At 42.8% G+C, this 15,500-nt stretch overlaps 1 protein-coding gene across 2 annotated transcripts in view; it reads left to right on the top strand.

The window, feature by feature from the left end:
• The window catches only part of CABLES1 (Cdk5 and Abl enzyme substrate 1), a 76,347-nt gene that overhangs the window by 20,722 nt on the left and 40,125 nt on the right, over positions 1-15,500 (top strand). The window lies entirely within an intron of this gene.

The raw sequence follows: 15,500 nt of genomic DNA, 5'->3' as shown, positions 1-15,500 counted from the left end.
TGGCTTGAAACCACTGTATAATGATGGTACATTTCCCATCAGATTAGGTCATGAAGCAGCTTTACTGCAGCTTGGAAAATTAGGATCAAAAATAGTCCTCTGATTAAAACTTGAGCTTTTGAAAGCTCTTCAGAGGAGAAAGATGTGCAAAAGCAGATGTATGGGAGAAATTAAGCAGTCTGGATATGCATGGTTCTTGAATTTAAAGAGAATAATTGATTGAACCACTGTGCTAGCTCATTTCTCACAGCAGCCCTGTCTTAAGAAAATTAAATGAAACATCAGAATGATCTGGGAATAGGTTGCCTAAAATACAGTCCATAATGGGTCAATGTATTAACATAGTGAATTTAGTAGTTTCTGTGGGCATGGAGTTGTTCTGCATGTACCAGTGTCAGCCTGCAGTAGCAGTTGTCTTGGTTTAGATTTATTAATTTCTACTACATTTAAAAAAAATTCATACACTTTATCACGCATTTACCAGCAGTAAAATAATTTCTCTTTAAACAACATTTGCTTTCTGTTATCTTTGGGAATTGGTCTCCTCCTCCTCTGCCCTTTGCTGCAGCAGCTTGATTCCATCAACATCGGGGCATCCTGCAAGTCCCTTACATCTTGCCAGGCAGTTTTTAAACACCAGAAACAAGATTAATGTTTGAACCAATAAAGAAGAATGATTAGGTTCTCGTTTTGTTGCCGTTGTGTTGCTCACTTTTGTTTGCTTCAGGCAGAAAAGATCAACTGTGCTATCGGGTACCTAAAGACTGAATCCAGTCAGTATTGGCCACAGGCCTGTTTGGCTTCTGTATCTGTGGAGCTTGAAGGAGTGCAGCCTAAACCTGTTCCCTGTGACTGTTTTAGATGCCCACTAACTGGCTGAGATGAAGGTTAGACCTGTAGCTGCAGTGGAGAAGGGCTTGGGGACAGATGGGAACAGCTTCCTGGGATATAGGAACAGCGAGTCTGTTGCTGCGATTTGAAGATTGTTTCAGTCTGATCCTATTGAGGACAGCAGGTCTTTTCCTCCCTCACAAAACCCAGTGAAAGCTGATCACTGTTTTTTTTCATTTGTGTGCTTGTTATCGGGATCGATTCCCGTACTTGGCGGGCTGCAGGAGACCTGCTGGCATGATGCAGAGGGTGGGTAGATGGCTGAAGCAGCACTGTGTCTTTTGGTCACAGCAAAAGCTTATTAGCATAAATGAGGCTGGTTTAAACCAATTATGAAGCCGTAGTTTGCAGGAGGTCTGTGTGGGGGCTGACTTTTACTTCCTTTAATCTGTTTTGGTGTCAGGATGTTCTGTAGGTCTCTGGAGGTTAAGTTGTCCATGACGACAGTCCTTCTGCACATCAAGCCTCTAGCTGTGGTCTGTTCTGCATGTAAGGTACCAGAGTGTGATAAATCTTAATGGTGTTCACTTTTTAAAGCCTCATACCCATCTTAGACAAAATTCAGTATAGTGTGGGTTGGCACCTGTTCAACTGATGTCTGTTTACACCTGGCCCAAGCCCATTTTTGTATATTAAAAGTGATGCTGCATTGAAGTAGATGTTGCCTGTTGTCTATGACATGGACATGATTTATGGTACCTATAAAGGTGATCATGGTGAATCCCGTTGCCGCTTGCTCCCTCTGCGGCAGCTCCATTAGCCTGGACACCTACAAGGCATTTGCTCAGTCTTGGAGAGGAATGAGGAGCAGAGAATTACAGGAGAACATAAAATCAACTGATGAGACACACAAGCAGTGTGAAATACGATGTACCCCAAGCTCAAATATGACATACCCCAAGCTAGAAGGTTAGCATGATCCTCATGCCTATGCAGAAAATTGCCGTGGGCTCGGCTGGAAAGCAACAGAAATGCTCCCAGCAATGAGCACGGTACCAGCTAGCCGGGGCAGTCAAATTTCCTTGCCTGTTTATCAGTGTTCCCAAGTTGAAAGGCTGATAGAAAGTGCTTCCTGATCAGCATGATAAATGGAATTTTGCATGATAATTATGTTTACAGCAGGACAGATGTACTAATAATACGTCCCCTAAAGACTTCAAATGAGCTATAAAAGAACCAAATCTCTGCTGAAAATGCTGGCAGCAGTAGTATTAATTGTGTAAGTTACAGCTGATAATTGTCTTGTTTCATTTGAATGAGGCAGTCAGCTATTAATGGCTTGTGCTCTGTAGTACCAAAACAGCAGACTGCGCAAAATCTGTCAGTCTGGATAATATAGTTATATATATTAGCAGTGCATCCTAATGGACATACTCTAGTGGCTAGGGAAGGGAAAAAGTGTTACGGTTAATTTCTAATGCTGTTTCATCTTTTATATCAAAATACTTGCTTTTGTGCCTTCAGGAAGAGAACTTATTTTTCTTATCTACAAATTGTTTGATGTAAGACAATGCCTGCAGTAAAAAAACAAACTCTCTTTGTGGTTATTGAGGATTGAAATGGAGAGTGAATAATTAGCTGTCTTGTTCCACTTATCTCTTCCACACTGGTGATATGAATGAACATCTTGCCCTTTATTTTATGTGCATGAAATATCCCACTGTTCTGTTACAGAGTATGCATAAGTGTGCAAGTGCATGGAGTTATACGTATATATTAGATGTGACCCGAAAACCTGTTAGAGTTAAGTTATCAAGCCTAACTTTTAAAATAGCAGTAAAATGAAGTCCAAATCGGTGCTTATACTAGGTATTGTGCTAGGTTTACAGTTAAATAAAGATCTTGTAGGTAACTAACCAAATTTAAAACCCTGCTGGTCCAAACTGAATTACTTTTTGTGACATCCTAATTCATTTGCATTCCCAAAGCGTGTTTCATTTCATCTGCAGTAAGTTGAGCTGCAGATACTATCCCAGAGGAGCGCACTTCTAGCAGTCCTAACCCCCATCCTTGCTCTGGCTGATTAATCTGTAAATCCTTCAAAATTTCTCTCCCATGCTATTACATCAAAGCATCCCTGAGTAAAACATGTGAGCAGAATCCTGAGATGTGTTCCCTTAGCATGAGAAGGACTCTTTGTGCATTTCATTAGGCAATACTTTGGGGTATTTTATGGGGAAACAGGCGGTTGACTTTCTAAAGAGTGCAAGATGTGTTCATTCGTTAGCAAAAGAGAACTGATGGCCTGGAAAAACTGCCTGGAGATGCTCTGTAAAAATTGTCCTTGGTTCCTTGTAACCTTTCATCAACTTAATTCATTGCTAACGAGCTGCAAGTTCATTGCAATTCATTGCAAAGCTTTAAAATTGCCACTGAGTCAAGTGACAAAGTTGTTTTATGTTATCAAGAAAAATCCTCCAATTGATGGAGGACTAAGCAGTAGTGCAACTCTGAAAAAGGTCTTGGGCCCCTTGTCTCTAAAGGGTGTCAGTGGAAGTGCAGCAATTTTGAGAAGAGAAAGGAGGGGAGAGACCAGAAAAAACAGAAAATCTTTGTTAGCTTACATCTGCATAGATTTTATCGTTATGCCTGCTCACCCTAGGGAAATGGTAATGTGATTGATTTGTTCCAGGCAGATAGGCAAAGCCTTAAATACGAAATATACCCATTTCTGCATTAGCTTAGTGTTTTTTCTTCCTAAAACCAAGTGCATGTATATAAACAAACGAAACACCACCAACAAAAAATATCAAAGAAAAAAAGGGCCTCGGCTAAAGAAGAGATACATAATTTTTTGCATCTGTAGTCATGGCGTTTGCCATTCAAAGGTCTGTTACTCTGCCTAAAGTTGTACTTAGCATAGCTACAGCTGTAATCACAAAACTACTGCCAGACCCTGGAAATCATTCAGACTAGGTCTGGGTATGGCACCTCAGCTTTGAGAGGACCAACTACTGCATCATGCCAGGTGTTTTTCACATCTGGTGCTGTGATTTGCTCCTGTGCTTCCCAGACATTTGGAGACAGGCACCTTGGGCAGTCAGCTTTGCTGGGAAGATTTGGAAATGTTGAGTGGCATCTTACACCCTTCTAAATGCTTTAATAAAGCTTATGGCAATCCTTTTTGACAAGGCAGATGTCTGTCATCAAATGTGGGATTGTGGAAGCCATCCCTGCCTCTGCTGAGCCTACGAAGCAGAGGAAGGAGATCTGCTAACAAACTGCCCCTCCTGGGACTTTACTGTCATTTTTAGACTTTTCCCCTGCATCTCCTTAGTGTATAGGCCCCCATCTGAAGTAATGCACAGGGTATATAAACTCACCATAGGCATCTTTGTGTTAACAATTTGTTTGTGATGGGAAGATCTGGGTAACTCAGATCTTCGAGACTTCCTGTAAGGTTAGGGTGTGAACCTGTTCTCAATTTATCATCTCTACCAGAAGATGCATTGCAACTATATTACTAATGATTGCTTTATCTATTTTTTTTTTCTTATATGCGCTGTAGATTAGATCAGGTCAAGGGCTCAAGAGACATTTGAAGTGGGTCACTGTGACATTAGGGTAGGTCAGCGAACCTCTTCCCTTCATTGCATAATATGAATGCAACATATCTTTTGGGTGTGCTGGGGAGAGACTGAACATGTCAAGAATCATCACTGGAATTATTTGGTACAGCAAACAGTGTGGTTTAAGAGGGCTGCCTGCTCTTGCATCTGCCTGAGCTACTGCCTCTGGTTCTTCCTGGCACAGCATGGCTGTACGTGGAGATAGTGAACACAGCGCTGACATGGGTGAACCAAGCCGGGAGAGCTCACCAAGTGTGTAGATGTGAAATGTGGGTCTTGTGATGCCTTCTAATAATGCTAGTCTTAAAGCAGCCCTCTAAATTGCACTTTGTTGGCCAGATGTCACTATGACATGTTTTTTTATTGCTCTGATAAGCATAGAATCATAGAATTGCTTGGGCTGGAAGGGACGTTAAAGATCCTCTAGTTCCAACCCCCCTGCCATGGGCAGGGACACCTTCCACTAGACCAGGTTTCTCAAAGCCCCATCCAACCTGGCCTTGAACACTGCCAGGGAGGGGGCAGCCACAGCTTCTCTGGGCAACCTGTTCCAGTGCCTCTCCGCCCTCACAGGAAAGAATTTCTTATATCTAATCTAAATTTACCCTCTTTCAGTTTAAAACCATTACCCATTGTCCTATCACAACAGGCACCAGTAAAGAGTCCCTCCCCATCTTTCCTGTAGGCCCCCTTTAAAAGGTACTGGAAGGCTGCTATAAGGTCTCCCCAGAGCCTTCTCTTCTCCAGGCTGAACAACCCCAACTCTCTCAGCCTGTCCTTATAGGGGAGGTGCTCCCGCCCTCTGATCATCTTTGTGGCCTCCTCTGGACCCACTTGAGCAGGTCTGTGTCTTTGTTACGCTGGGGGCCCCAGAGCTGGACGCAGTACTCCAGGTGGGGTCCCACGAAAGCAGAATAGAGGGCAAGAATCACCTCCCTTGACCTGCTGGCCACACTTCTCTTGATGCAGTCCAGAATATGGTTGGCTTTCTGGGCTGTGAGCACACATTGCTGGCTCATAGTCAGTTTTTCATCCACTAATACCCCCAACTCCTTCCCTGCAGGGCTGCTCTCAATCCATTCATAGCCCAGCCTGTATTTGTGCTTGGGATTGCCCCGATGCATGTGCAGGACCTTGCACTTGGCCTTGCTGAACTTCATGAGGTTTGCACGGACCCACCTCTCAAGCCTGGTTGGCATCCCTTCCCTCCAATGTGTCGACCACAGCACACAGCTTGGTGTTGTCGGCAAACTTGCTGAGGGTGCGCTTCTCCTTACTAAGTGGGAGACTGCTCGGATTACTAGAATAAGCATTATTTCTGTACATCTGATAACCCAGCACTTTGACAGTATGTGGGGAATATAAGAATATAAAAGGCTATAAATTTGGGTCCCATTCAGGTCTTCACATCCTGCTGCTTCTGGGGTAGCAGAGCAACGTGTGTTCCCTGAGTGAGTGAGTGGGGACAGTGCTCTTGGAAGAGGCTGTTCATGGTAGAGAGGAGGGGAGATGCTTTCTGAGCCTGTGGCCTCTGCTGATTGCAGTGTACATTCTTCGGGAAGTATTGGTCCCAGGAAAGGTCAGTTCCGCAGCCTGAAGATGTAGGCTGCGTTTGCCAAGTTAATGAAAAGTTCAGTAGGGTCACTGCTGGGTACTCTCTGTTGTGAAAACAGTCAGGAAGGCTTCTTGGCAAGCTTCTCTAAATATTGGACACTACTGTATCACAATACCTTAAGAGAGAGCAAATGATACAGCTACACAACCAAATGTTACCGGTATTATGAGGATCCCCATAGTACTTGCTTACTGGGAGAAGGGAGAGTGAGGGTTCCTCACAGAGATGAGATGTCTTAAATGTCACTCTCTAAACCATGATTAGTCTTTGTACATGTACTTGTGATAAGCTGTGCCATCGTGTTTGGTTCATAGCTGGTCTTTCACCCTGTTGATCATACGAACTGAATGTTCTGAATGGAGTAAACTGGTTTCTGAAAACATTTAGGTTTTTAATAGAGATCTGTACCAGGAGAGAGCAACCTCAGGCTGGGAATGTGCCAATTACAATATGCTGTGCTGAGCAAGGGACCTCAACAGAGAGAGAAGAAAATTATCTAATCCTCTGCTACCACCTATCAGCCCAGTGCCTGGTAACAGGAAGATGCTGTGCCCAGTCACAGTGGCAGGGACAGAGGGAAAGAGGAGGTAGTTTGCTTTTCTCAGAGCAATTACGCTGGTTGGCTCCAGAATCTCTCCCTAGTGCGAAGAGCAGGGAAGAACGGAGCTCTCTCTTGCGAGCCCCAGGCCCACAAGCTCACAGGCACTTCTGCTGGACAATAAGGATCTTCCTTTACCCTAATAACTGATCTTGTTGTACTGTTTTTGAAACGTGTCTCCGTTATTGCAAATATGTTTTTAAGTATAAGCAAGTGCAATATTTTAGGTAAATACATCTTTTTATACTCAAATGTCTTTGGCATTAAAACTGACTGTGCATGAACTAACTGGCAAAAAGGCATTAATCCCTGTGGATATAATAATATTTAAAATTATGGCAGTGGACTCTTCTGTGTTTCACAGATATCCAAAAGTATACCCACTATTGGATATCTAAGCTGTCCAATATTTCACTTCTCTGAACCATATGAATTGACTTGGGCTTTAGCGATGCATGGCCAGGGAAAGGAGGGCATTGACTTCTGAGTATGTAATAGGAGGGTGGGAAAAGCGCATGAGCCCGAGGGAATTTGTAGCAAACGTGCCCAGAACTAAATCCAAAGTATGCACCATTAAGCACTCTGATTGCCACCACCTGTGCCAGCATTCATCTCCCATGCATGAAATGCCTCATGCTAGCTTTCACTTCTTCAGTTTGGTCTTTGTGTCCTGCTCACTTAGGGGACTTTCTTTTTTCCATCAAAAGAACTTTATCCAGACAATTCACAGCGTCTAGGATATGTCTTTTTAGCAATGAGATCTATCTGCCTGTTCAGATCTCTTCTAAGCCTAATGTTAAGATGTGGGATTGCAGAATATGTTTTCCCAGGTGTGCATCTGGAGGCAAGACAGGGATATGAGGTTGGGCTGTAGGTAACCTAAGAAATACCACAAATGAAATAGAGGAAGAGAAACAGGAAAAGGCAGCAGTTTTAATTGCAGAGTTATGTATGCAGACTAGAATTAAAGTATTTTTTTCAGATGACTTAGTAGTGCATGTATGTGTTTCCATGTGTTATGGTATCTACTGCATGTAGCCTTGACTTGCAAGTGAGTTTCTTAGTTAATTCCAGAACTTTGGCTGCTCTGAAATACAACCTGATGAGATTTGATACTTCAGAAACTGCTCTTGCAGTGTGGCTTACTCAAGTTATGTCCTCGGTTTAAGTGTTGATTTGTCATTTCTTTTCTTAGGAATAGGTATCCTTAGGATGTGGCTTTTAACGAGCAACGTTAATTGTGGACAGACCTAAATATTCTTTAACAGTGCAGAATTCGTCAGGCAGAAACAACACATGAAGAATCTGTTAGATTAATGTTGATCAGACAAAGGCTATTATGGTGTGGGTTTTACTGTAGAAAGAGGACATAAAAGATGAGAGAAATTGTGTGTTCTTTACAGTCCTATTATATCTGCTTTGGCAAGCATCCTTGTTTTCATAAGGACACATGATTAATCATGTTGTTTGCTCCTTTGCTAGTTTTGAGTGTTTTTAATTAAGCTGGTGCCCATTGATATCTTACCATGATAATATGTGTAAGGTTATGAGGTAATGGCTGAAAAATATAGCTGTGGCAATGTTTGGGCATACTCAAAATAAATCACTGTGCACAAGCGTTCTGAAAGCTATCACATTGCTGCAGAGTCAGTAAAGTGAAGACAGTGAATCTGTAAATCATTGGTTACAGATAATAGAGGATGTAGATTTTAGGTGCTTCAGGATCTGTGAGAGCTCTGCTGTCTTTAAATGTATCTTAACTGAATTGCAGCTGTAGCTCCTCATCATGGCTTGGGTAGAGCCAACAGTAGGAGGATTGGATGCAGAGGCAGCTGCCTGCAGAGGGAGAATGGTAGGTTTCCAGTAAGATCCATCTTCAGTGAATTGGGAATCCAGCTGAGGAAGGTGAAAATGAAAGGGCCCCCAGAATCAACAACATGTGGTGATTGCTCTTCCATTCTCCCTAGACTCAACCCTGTTTTTTTCCTTCACTAGAGACTTCATATCAATGCCTAATTTTGAATGCATTTCCTCCCAGAATCATGTCTTCTAGCAAGACTAATAATTAATATATCAAGTTGAATTGTGCCATGCTACCCCCCTGCCCCCCCCAAAACCAGTTCTACCATACCTTCTGGTTTTCTGCATAGATGTGTGTACATACTCACACTATACAAATGCTTTGTCAGTGAACAGCTTGCTTCTCAGCAATTGCAGTCTAAGTCCTCTGTCTTCACAGTGCTGGTACTCCTGATCTTATATTTGATATAACCAGACCCAGATGATCCCTGTGGGACACTGGGACAGAGCAGCACTGGAATTCTGTGGGCCATTTGAAGGATCACGTGTGTAAAGCTCCATAGTAATTTGTGAACAGAGCATTATGTTGCACTGGCACACTATGAAAGGTCACTATTATCATGTTTATTTCCTTCATTTTCTGACTTCTTCCTTTTTTTGTATTCTGTATTTGACATGAGTGTGATTTACGCACAAAAAATCCTACCTTTGGGATGGCAGTGTCGGTATTTTTTATGCTGAGATGTCACATGCAGACAGGTCAGCAGGCATCAATTTGAGTGCTGTGTATTTCGAAGCTTCTGCCTTGGGTATTGTGGGAGGATGAGGCTTGGAGAAGCAATTGGATGGCAATATAGGTAGGATACTCAGCACAGGGGGGACATCTGGTTTGGGAGGAGTCTGGCATGGAGGTAGGTTCATGCCATAGCTCTCCCCTCATCCCCTTGTTTTCTGCCCATCTTCCTGCTCACCCTGGAAAGGTTGGTAGAGACCAGGGAAACATTTGGCATGGCATTATTCTCCTAATAATTGCTAGCCTAAGGTCTGAAGGTCTGTCTCCTTGCAATATGTATCCCAAGAGGAGCAGGTTGTTGGGGGTCCTGCTAGCTCAGGATTTCCATGTTGGAGACTTTCCTTCACAGCTCACGGGAGAAGGCTGTTGTCTTAAACCATGTTTGCATCCTGCCTGCCTATAGGTGACAGCTAAATAGAGGTCTCTTGGTATATTCTCTATGTGTTTGGGCTGGTCTGCTGAATTAACAAAATAACCCATTTTCAGCATTCACCAGATGCTTTTAACTCCTGTTTTGGGCAGCCTTGCCAATACGCTGCGCAGCTTGGAAGTCCTAAATGGAGTTTGATGTTCTTTGCAGAGAATGGCTCTGCTGCGTAATTATGATAGCACACAGTTAAATACCGCTTTATATCAGTTTGGGTAACTCTGGAAACTCTGTTTCCCTTAGTAATTTTCAATAGTCTCAGGGTTTGTTTTTCCTGTGTTTGCGTTCCTGTGATATTGGCAAAAGATAGGAAGAAAATGAGCTGGGACATAGGAATCCCAGTAAAAACTTCAGAGGGAGGGCGAGAGGTGACTCATTAGTGGGTCTTTCATCTGGGTTCATGCTGGGTAATGGAGTCAGGGGTCAGGAAGTGAATGGGGATTGGTACACAGATGATGTCTTGTATAATATTTCGGAAGAGTGTATTAATTGATGTCAGCTTAGCCTGGGAGTTTGGTCAGAGGCGTGCAGCTGGCAGGCTGAGGAGTCAAAGTGGCTTTTAGGTTTCCCCAGAGTGACGAAGGGTCTGGGGCTGCTGGGGACAGGGCATTGCCTGCGTCTGGCAGCGCTCTGCTGGCTGCCTGCTCCCCTGGCCCAGGAGGCAGCCAGCAGCTGCGTTTGTTTATACCCAAATCCTAACTCCAAAGGAGTTAGGGAAAAGAGTGGTAAATGTACCTTATTCAAAACTTAGAGTTGCTTGGAAGATATGTTTGTGGCCATCATGTGCTGAAGGAATTAAAATACTGAACAGTCAGAGTTTGTTGTGGACTATAGACCAGAACTGTGTTTTATATATATATATACTTACTTGCAATACATATTATATGTATCTATTTATAATTTTTTTTCCATTGTATCACCTAGAAGCCTGATCTTAGATCTCATTGAATACTCTCCCTGTTTTCTTTTTACTGTTCAAGCCATTTTGGTGCTGGAGGGAACAGTATGAAGCACAATGGAAAAGCCGCCCTAGGGTTGCTGTTCCCGTAGAGGTAGGATCAAGGTGATGCTCTGCCTGGTTTGACCTATGGGTGTTGCACATCCAGAGCATGTTTTGGTAACTCCCCAGGAAGTGTTTGCAAAGGACTAGGTTGGCTTTTGGGCAAGAGCTCCTCTTTGAGTCCGGAGCTGGCACCTTTCAGAAGGGTGGATGGATGGCAGAGAGAAACCTTCCATTTACATGTCTAGGCAGGCCCCAAGGTATCCTTACAGGTATACTGATCTCATTCCCCTGTGCTGCAAGTTTTATAATAACTTTATTTCCACTTCCCTTGTGTATATATCAAGGGTAGTCTTCCTGCTCATAGGATACAGCTTTTGTGATGAAGGCACAGTGAAAATAAGGAATTCAACATTTTCCAAGTGCTAGGAAGTCTTGTACTTTTCTGATGCTCCCAAGCCACAATATCAGAAACACAGTTGTGACCAGAAGGTAATAGCCCTGCTGTTTCTGCCCCATGGCTCTTCTTCATGAATGTTCATTTTCCCTGGTCACCTGAAGGGAGGAGGTGACCCAGTGGGCATGTGAACTACCAGCAGTCTTCAGCTGCTGAAATGTCTTTGCCCTCCCAAGTTCTCCCATCAGTGTTTAATGCAGTCAGCAGATGTTCAGATTATTATCTCTTGTGCGTCCCATCATCACTGCATCTCCGAAGGGATTCAGTTGTCCCAGACAAAGCAGAGAAGCTTGTCCTGAGGGATGCTTTTGTTCTGGGAGCCAACGGCACCCACACTAATGGCTTCAGCCGTTGTGGCTTTGTAATCTTAACAGAAGAAGAGGGGATCTACACCCCCAACTTTCACAAAAATTAGGCATATTTAAAATGCAGCTTTTTATTCCTGGTTTTGTAGCTGTGCTAGAAAGTCATTACACATGGATTTATTTTTCCTTATCTGTTGGATTATCATTGGCTTCCTTCCTTCCTTCCTGGATTAATTTATCCAGTGTTCTGATTGCAGCTCCATTTTTTTATCACCTCCTGTCTATGGGGCTTAAGATTTTGTATGTTTAACATAATTGAGCTGAGTATTTTGCAGCAGTTGACAGTGAAGATAATTTTCCACCGATTGATGAGTTGGTTACAGTGAATCTTTTTGCAGTCTACTCACTTTGACTGTTTGCTGTTTTGGCTACAGACCTGCCTTATTTTATTTGTCCTTGGATTTTATTTGATTTTTTGCAACTGAGCCACATATTAATCTGACTTTGGAGGAGGGAAACAGAGACAACATTTTAGATTTTAAGAAACTTCCACAGAGATTCAGACAGCTGCTCAAAAAGAAATCCAGTATGCAAACAGTGTCATGAATATCTTAGAAAACAGCTGTTTAAATACCAGGGCATCAAATATATCTTTAGTTTCTTTCTTTGGACTGGGCTTGGAATTTGGTTGTAGGGTATTGGTTATTTCTGGGATCATGTAACAATTGCACAGGGAACAGGGAGGAAACAGAAAAAAAATATTTGAGATAGGTGCTTAAGGGAAAGTGGTATTACATGATTTAAAAAAAAATAATCCATAAGTTGCATGAGTCTGTCACTGACAATGTCTTACAGGGACTGATAGTTAGAAGTAGGAGATCATCATCTTTCCAGAGCTAAACTGCTTTCTTCAGTGTGCGTGGGAGTGGGGGGAGACAGGGATGAGTTTGGCGTACCTGGGATGTGGTAGTTAAACTAGGAGGAATTTTTTTAAGGCTTTCCCTGAACTAGGAGAAATTAACATTTTTACTGAAACATCTTTAATTTTGTTATTAAGGGCAATTGTATTTTAGTGTGTGTTAGCTGGCTGACATTTACTCTGAACAAGTTTTAAAGCATTTTATATTGAAAATGCATTGCCTAAAGACTTATCCCAAAGCCGAAATCCTGTATGAGTCAGATAGTGCTATTTTGTTTTGATCTGCCTATAGATACTCTTTCTTAACACTGGAAGGATTTTCCCCTAATTATTATTGAAATAGGACATTTTTTTATTATAAAATAGGTACCAACACAGCTTTACATCAGAATGATGGTAGTGTATGATAGAGAACGGTTTGGGTTATTTCAGTGTAAGTGTCTACATATAGCAGCTGTTACAGCACATTAATCAATTTTTGAAAAATAACCCTTTTAGAAGTTGTATAGACAAGCCCTGACTGCTTGCCTGAAGAAAGATGATAAATTAATTTAAATATTAAACACCAGTTGAGGTGATTAATTTTTAATGAAAACAATGAAAAACTGGTTTCGCTTGTATTCCCTGGAACACCCTTTCAAAAGCTTTGCTTTTCCAAAATTGTTTTTTTCCCATGTGTGTGGCACAGGATGTGACTTGGTTCACAGCAGGTAGGTTCATTAGTTGGCATTTCTTGTATAATATCCAGCTGTGGAAAGCTTATAAAATACTGGTATTTAGGTCATCTTAATTAGGCCTTGAAATAAAGATTTAAGATAAAGTGGAATAACTGCACATATTTCATTGCAGCTGAGCTTCTTCAGTGAAAAGAAAGTGCAATTCCTGGGCAGTAGGAACTGTTTTCAGCAGAGTTGCTGCTGGAGATCCGCCCCACTGGTGCTCGTGTGATTGTGCAGGGAGCTGAACCGATTAATGATTTTGGGGAGATGTGGCAGGTTTCAGCTGGGTTGAGTGCTGGACCCGGTATCCTCGTCTCACTGCTACTGATGCCAGCACAAGGAGGGGATTGGGCTGGGGCAGCCCCCATTTATATCACTGCAGGGTTCTGGGTGACCAATGCTTTTATTGGGGTGATTTGAGGGAGGGGGTTATCTGCTTCCTTCCTTCCTGGATTAATTTATCCAGGGTCATGCTTACGTTCGTACTAGTTAAGAGAGCTGAGGTATCAGTGCTCTTATCCCAAGCCTGGGTGAGCAAAGAGCTTCGCCCGCTTCTTTGTGCAGACTCTCTTGCCGTGTTAGGTCCTCAAAATACTGCAAAAATCACTACCAGTGAAAGTCAGTGCCAGCCCTTTTGTGCCAAGAGGGGTGGCAGCGATTCCCATCCAGCCTGTGTTGAATTCAGGGTTAGCAAGCACAAGCCAGGAGGCAGCATCCCTGGTGCTGGGTTTAAGAAGTTGTGACCAGCAAGGGAAGCCAGAGGCATCTGAACAGTCAGCAGCATTTGAAACTGCCCTGGAGCTGATGAAATGCAGTTGTGTGTATTTCTGCCAACTGATGCATCTGCCTTAATAACAGATGCAAATGTAGGCTCTTCAAACCCATCTCCACCAAGCCATTGACAATGAAGTTGAGGATGGTGTGTAACTTTGAGCGAGGAGAGACTTGGAGGAGGGTTGCAGTGGCAGCTGGAATATGCATCTGGTGTTGTACAAGTGCCTTTATGGCATCTGCCAGGCATCTAGTGGAAATACTGTGTGACTAGTTTGATAAATTTAATACAAAGAAGGTGGCAAGGTTGTACTGTTGTTTATCTCTCTTTGACTAACAACACGTAAAGTATGCTTTCGGTGTTGTAACACCACAAGATGGGAGGGTGCCATAATTTAAGTGTATTAAGGTAATGACGTATAGATATTAAAAAGCAACAGCTATCATCTGCTACATCAGCAGTGCTGGTAGTTGAAACTTCCAACTTTTGTTTATGGAACAATGTAACTGAAAATGGAGAGGGAGCTCCTCCTGATCTGAGTTTCTCCCTAGGAGAGCATCTCTGTGTCCTCCGACTGTGGATGGAGCCAAGGGAGCACCCATGGGCACAGGAGACCGATGTTTGTTCTCTTCTTCCTTGTGTATGCCAGCAAGTTCAGCACATCCTGAAATGCAGACTTTATTTTTTCTTAGCATTTTGAAGGTGTATCCTATCTTGCACCAGATCTTCTGAATTTCTAGTTTAGACAAAGCCTGAGGGAATTTAGGTTTGCATATTTTCCTAACAGGATTACGCTTCACACTTAGTTGCTCTAAAAATTGTTTGAGAGTTTTTTTCTAAGCACACGAAAAGCCGCACACACATTTAAACTGTCCTGAAATGTGTTGTGTGGAGGTTAGTGACAGAAATCTGGTGTTTGAACTAGTAGTAAACTGAATCACTGAACCTCAGGGTTATTTTGAACTGAAAAACATTTCAGTAATCAGATTTGCAGCACGGCTGCAGGAACAGTTGTAGCAGCACAACTGGAGGGGCTAGCAAATTGCAAGAAGGATTAAAAACTTCTTACACAGGCATCAGAGAAAACAATTTATTGGGATAATACAGCCCAGGAATAAATTAATGAGCACCATTCCCAGCACAGGGGTGCTTATAATGTTGTAAAGGGGAAACTTTACTTGCAGGTCAAGGGACTAAGGCAGGTCAGTGAGAAGGATATTAAGGTAACTGGGGAAAAAATAGTGGTAGTCTATGAGGACTTTTATCATTTCAGTTCACACTCATAAAATCACTGGCAAGACACTGTACACCTTGGCAGTGGCCCCTAGGAGCGATGGGTACCAACACTCCTCATGCTAGCCGGGTGCTGCAGCACAGCGCCTTTGCTCTGCTGGCCGTCGCAGCTGCTTAACACCCACCGATGAAGTCATTTTGATGATTGCCAGCTTAACTTTTCATTATGTGCCTGCAGTTGGGCTGTATCTTATACCTTTTCCTTTTTTTTGTTGTATTTTTGGTGTCTCTTGGAGCACTGGGTGCAGCTTCTCATTTTGTGATGCCCTTGGGTTGTTTGGAGGTTGTGCAGCAGCAATTGCTGCTAAAACCAAGCCTGTACTGGGGCTTCTTCCCAGCCCG

The sequence above is a fragment of the Strix aluco genome, chromosome 1 (genome assembly GCF_031877795.1).
Source record: "Strix aluco isolate bStrAlu1 chromosome 1, bStrAlu1.hap1, whole genome shotgun sequence".
In the NCBI taxonomy this organism is placed as follows: Eukaryota; Metazoa; Chordata; class Aves; order Strigiformes; family Strigidae; genus Strix; species Strix aluco.
The sequence above is the reverse complement of the archived record's forward strand: the minus strand, read 5'-3'. Positions and strand labels throughout refer to the sequence as shown.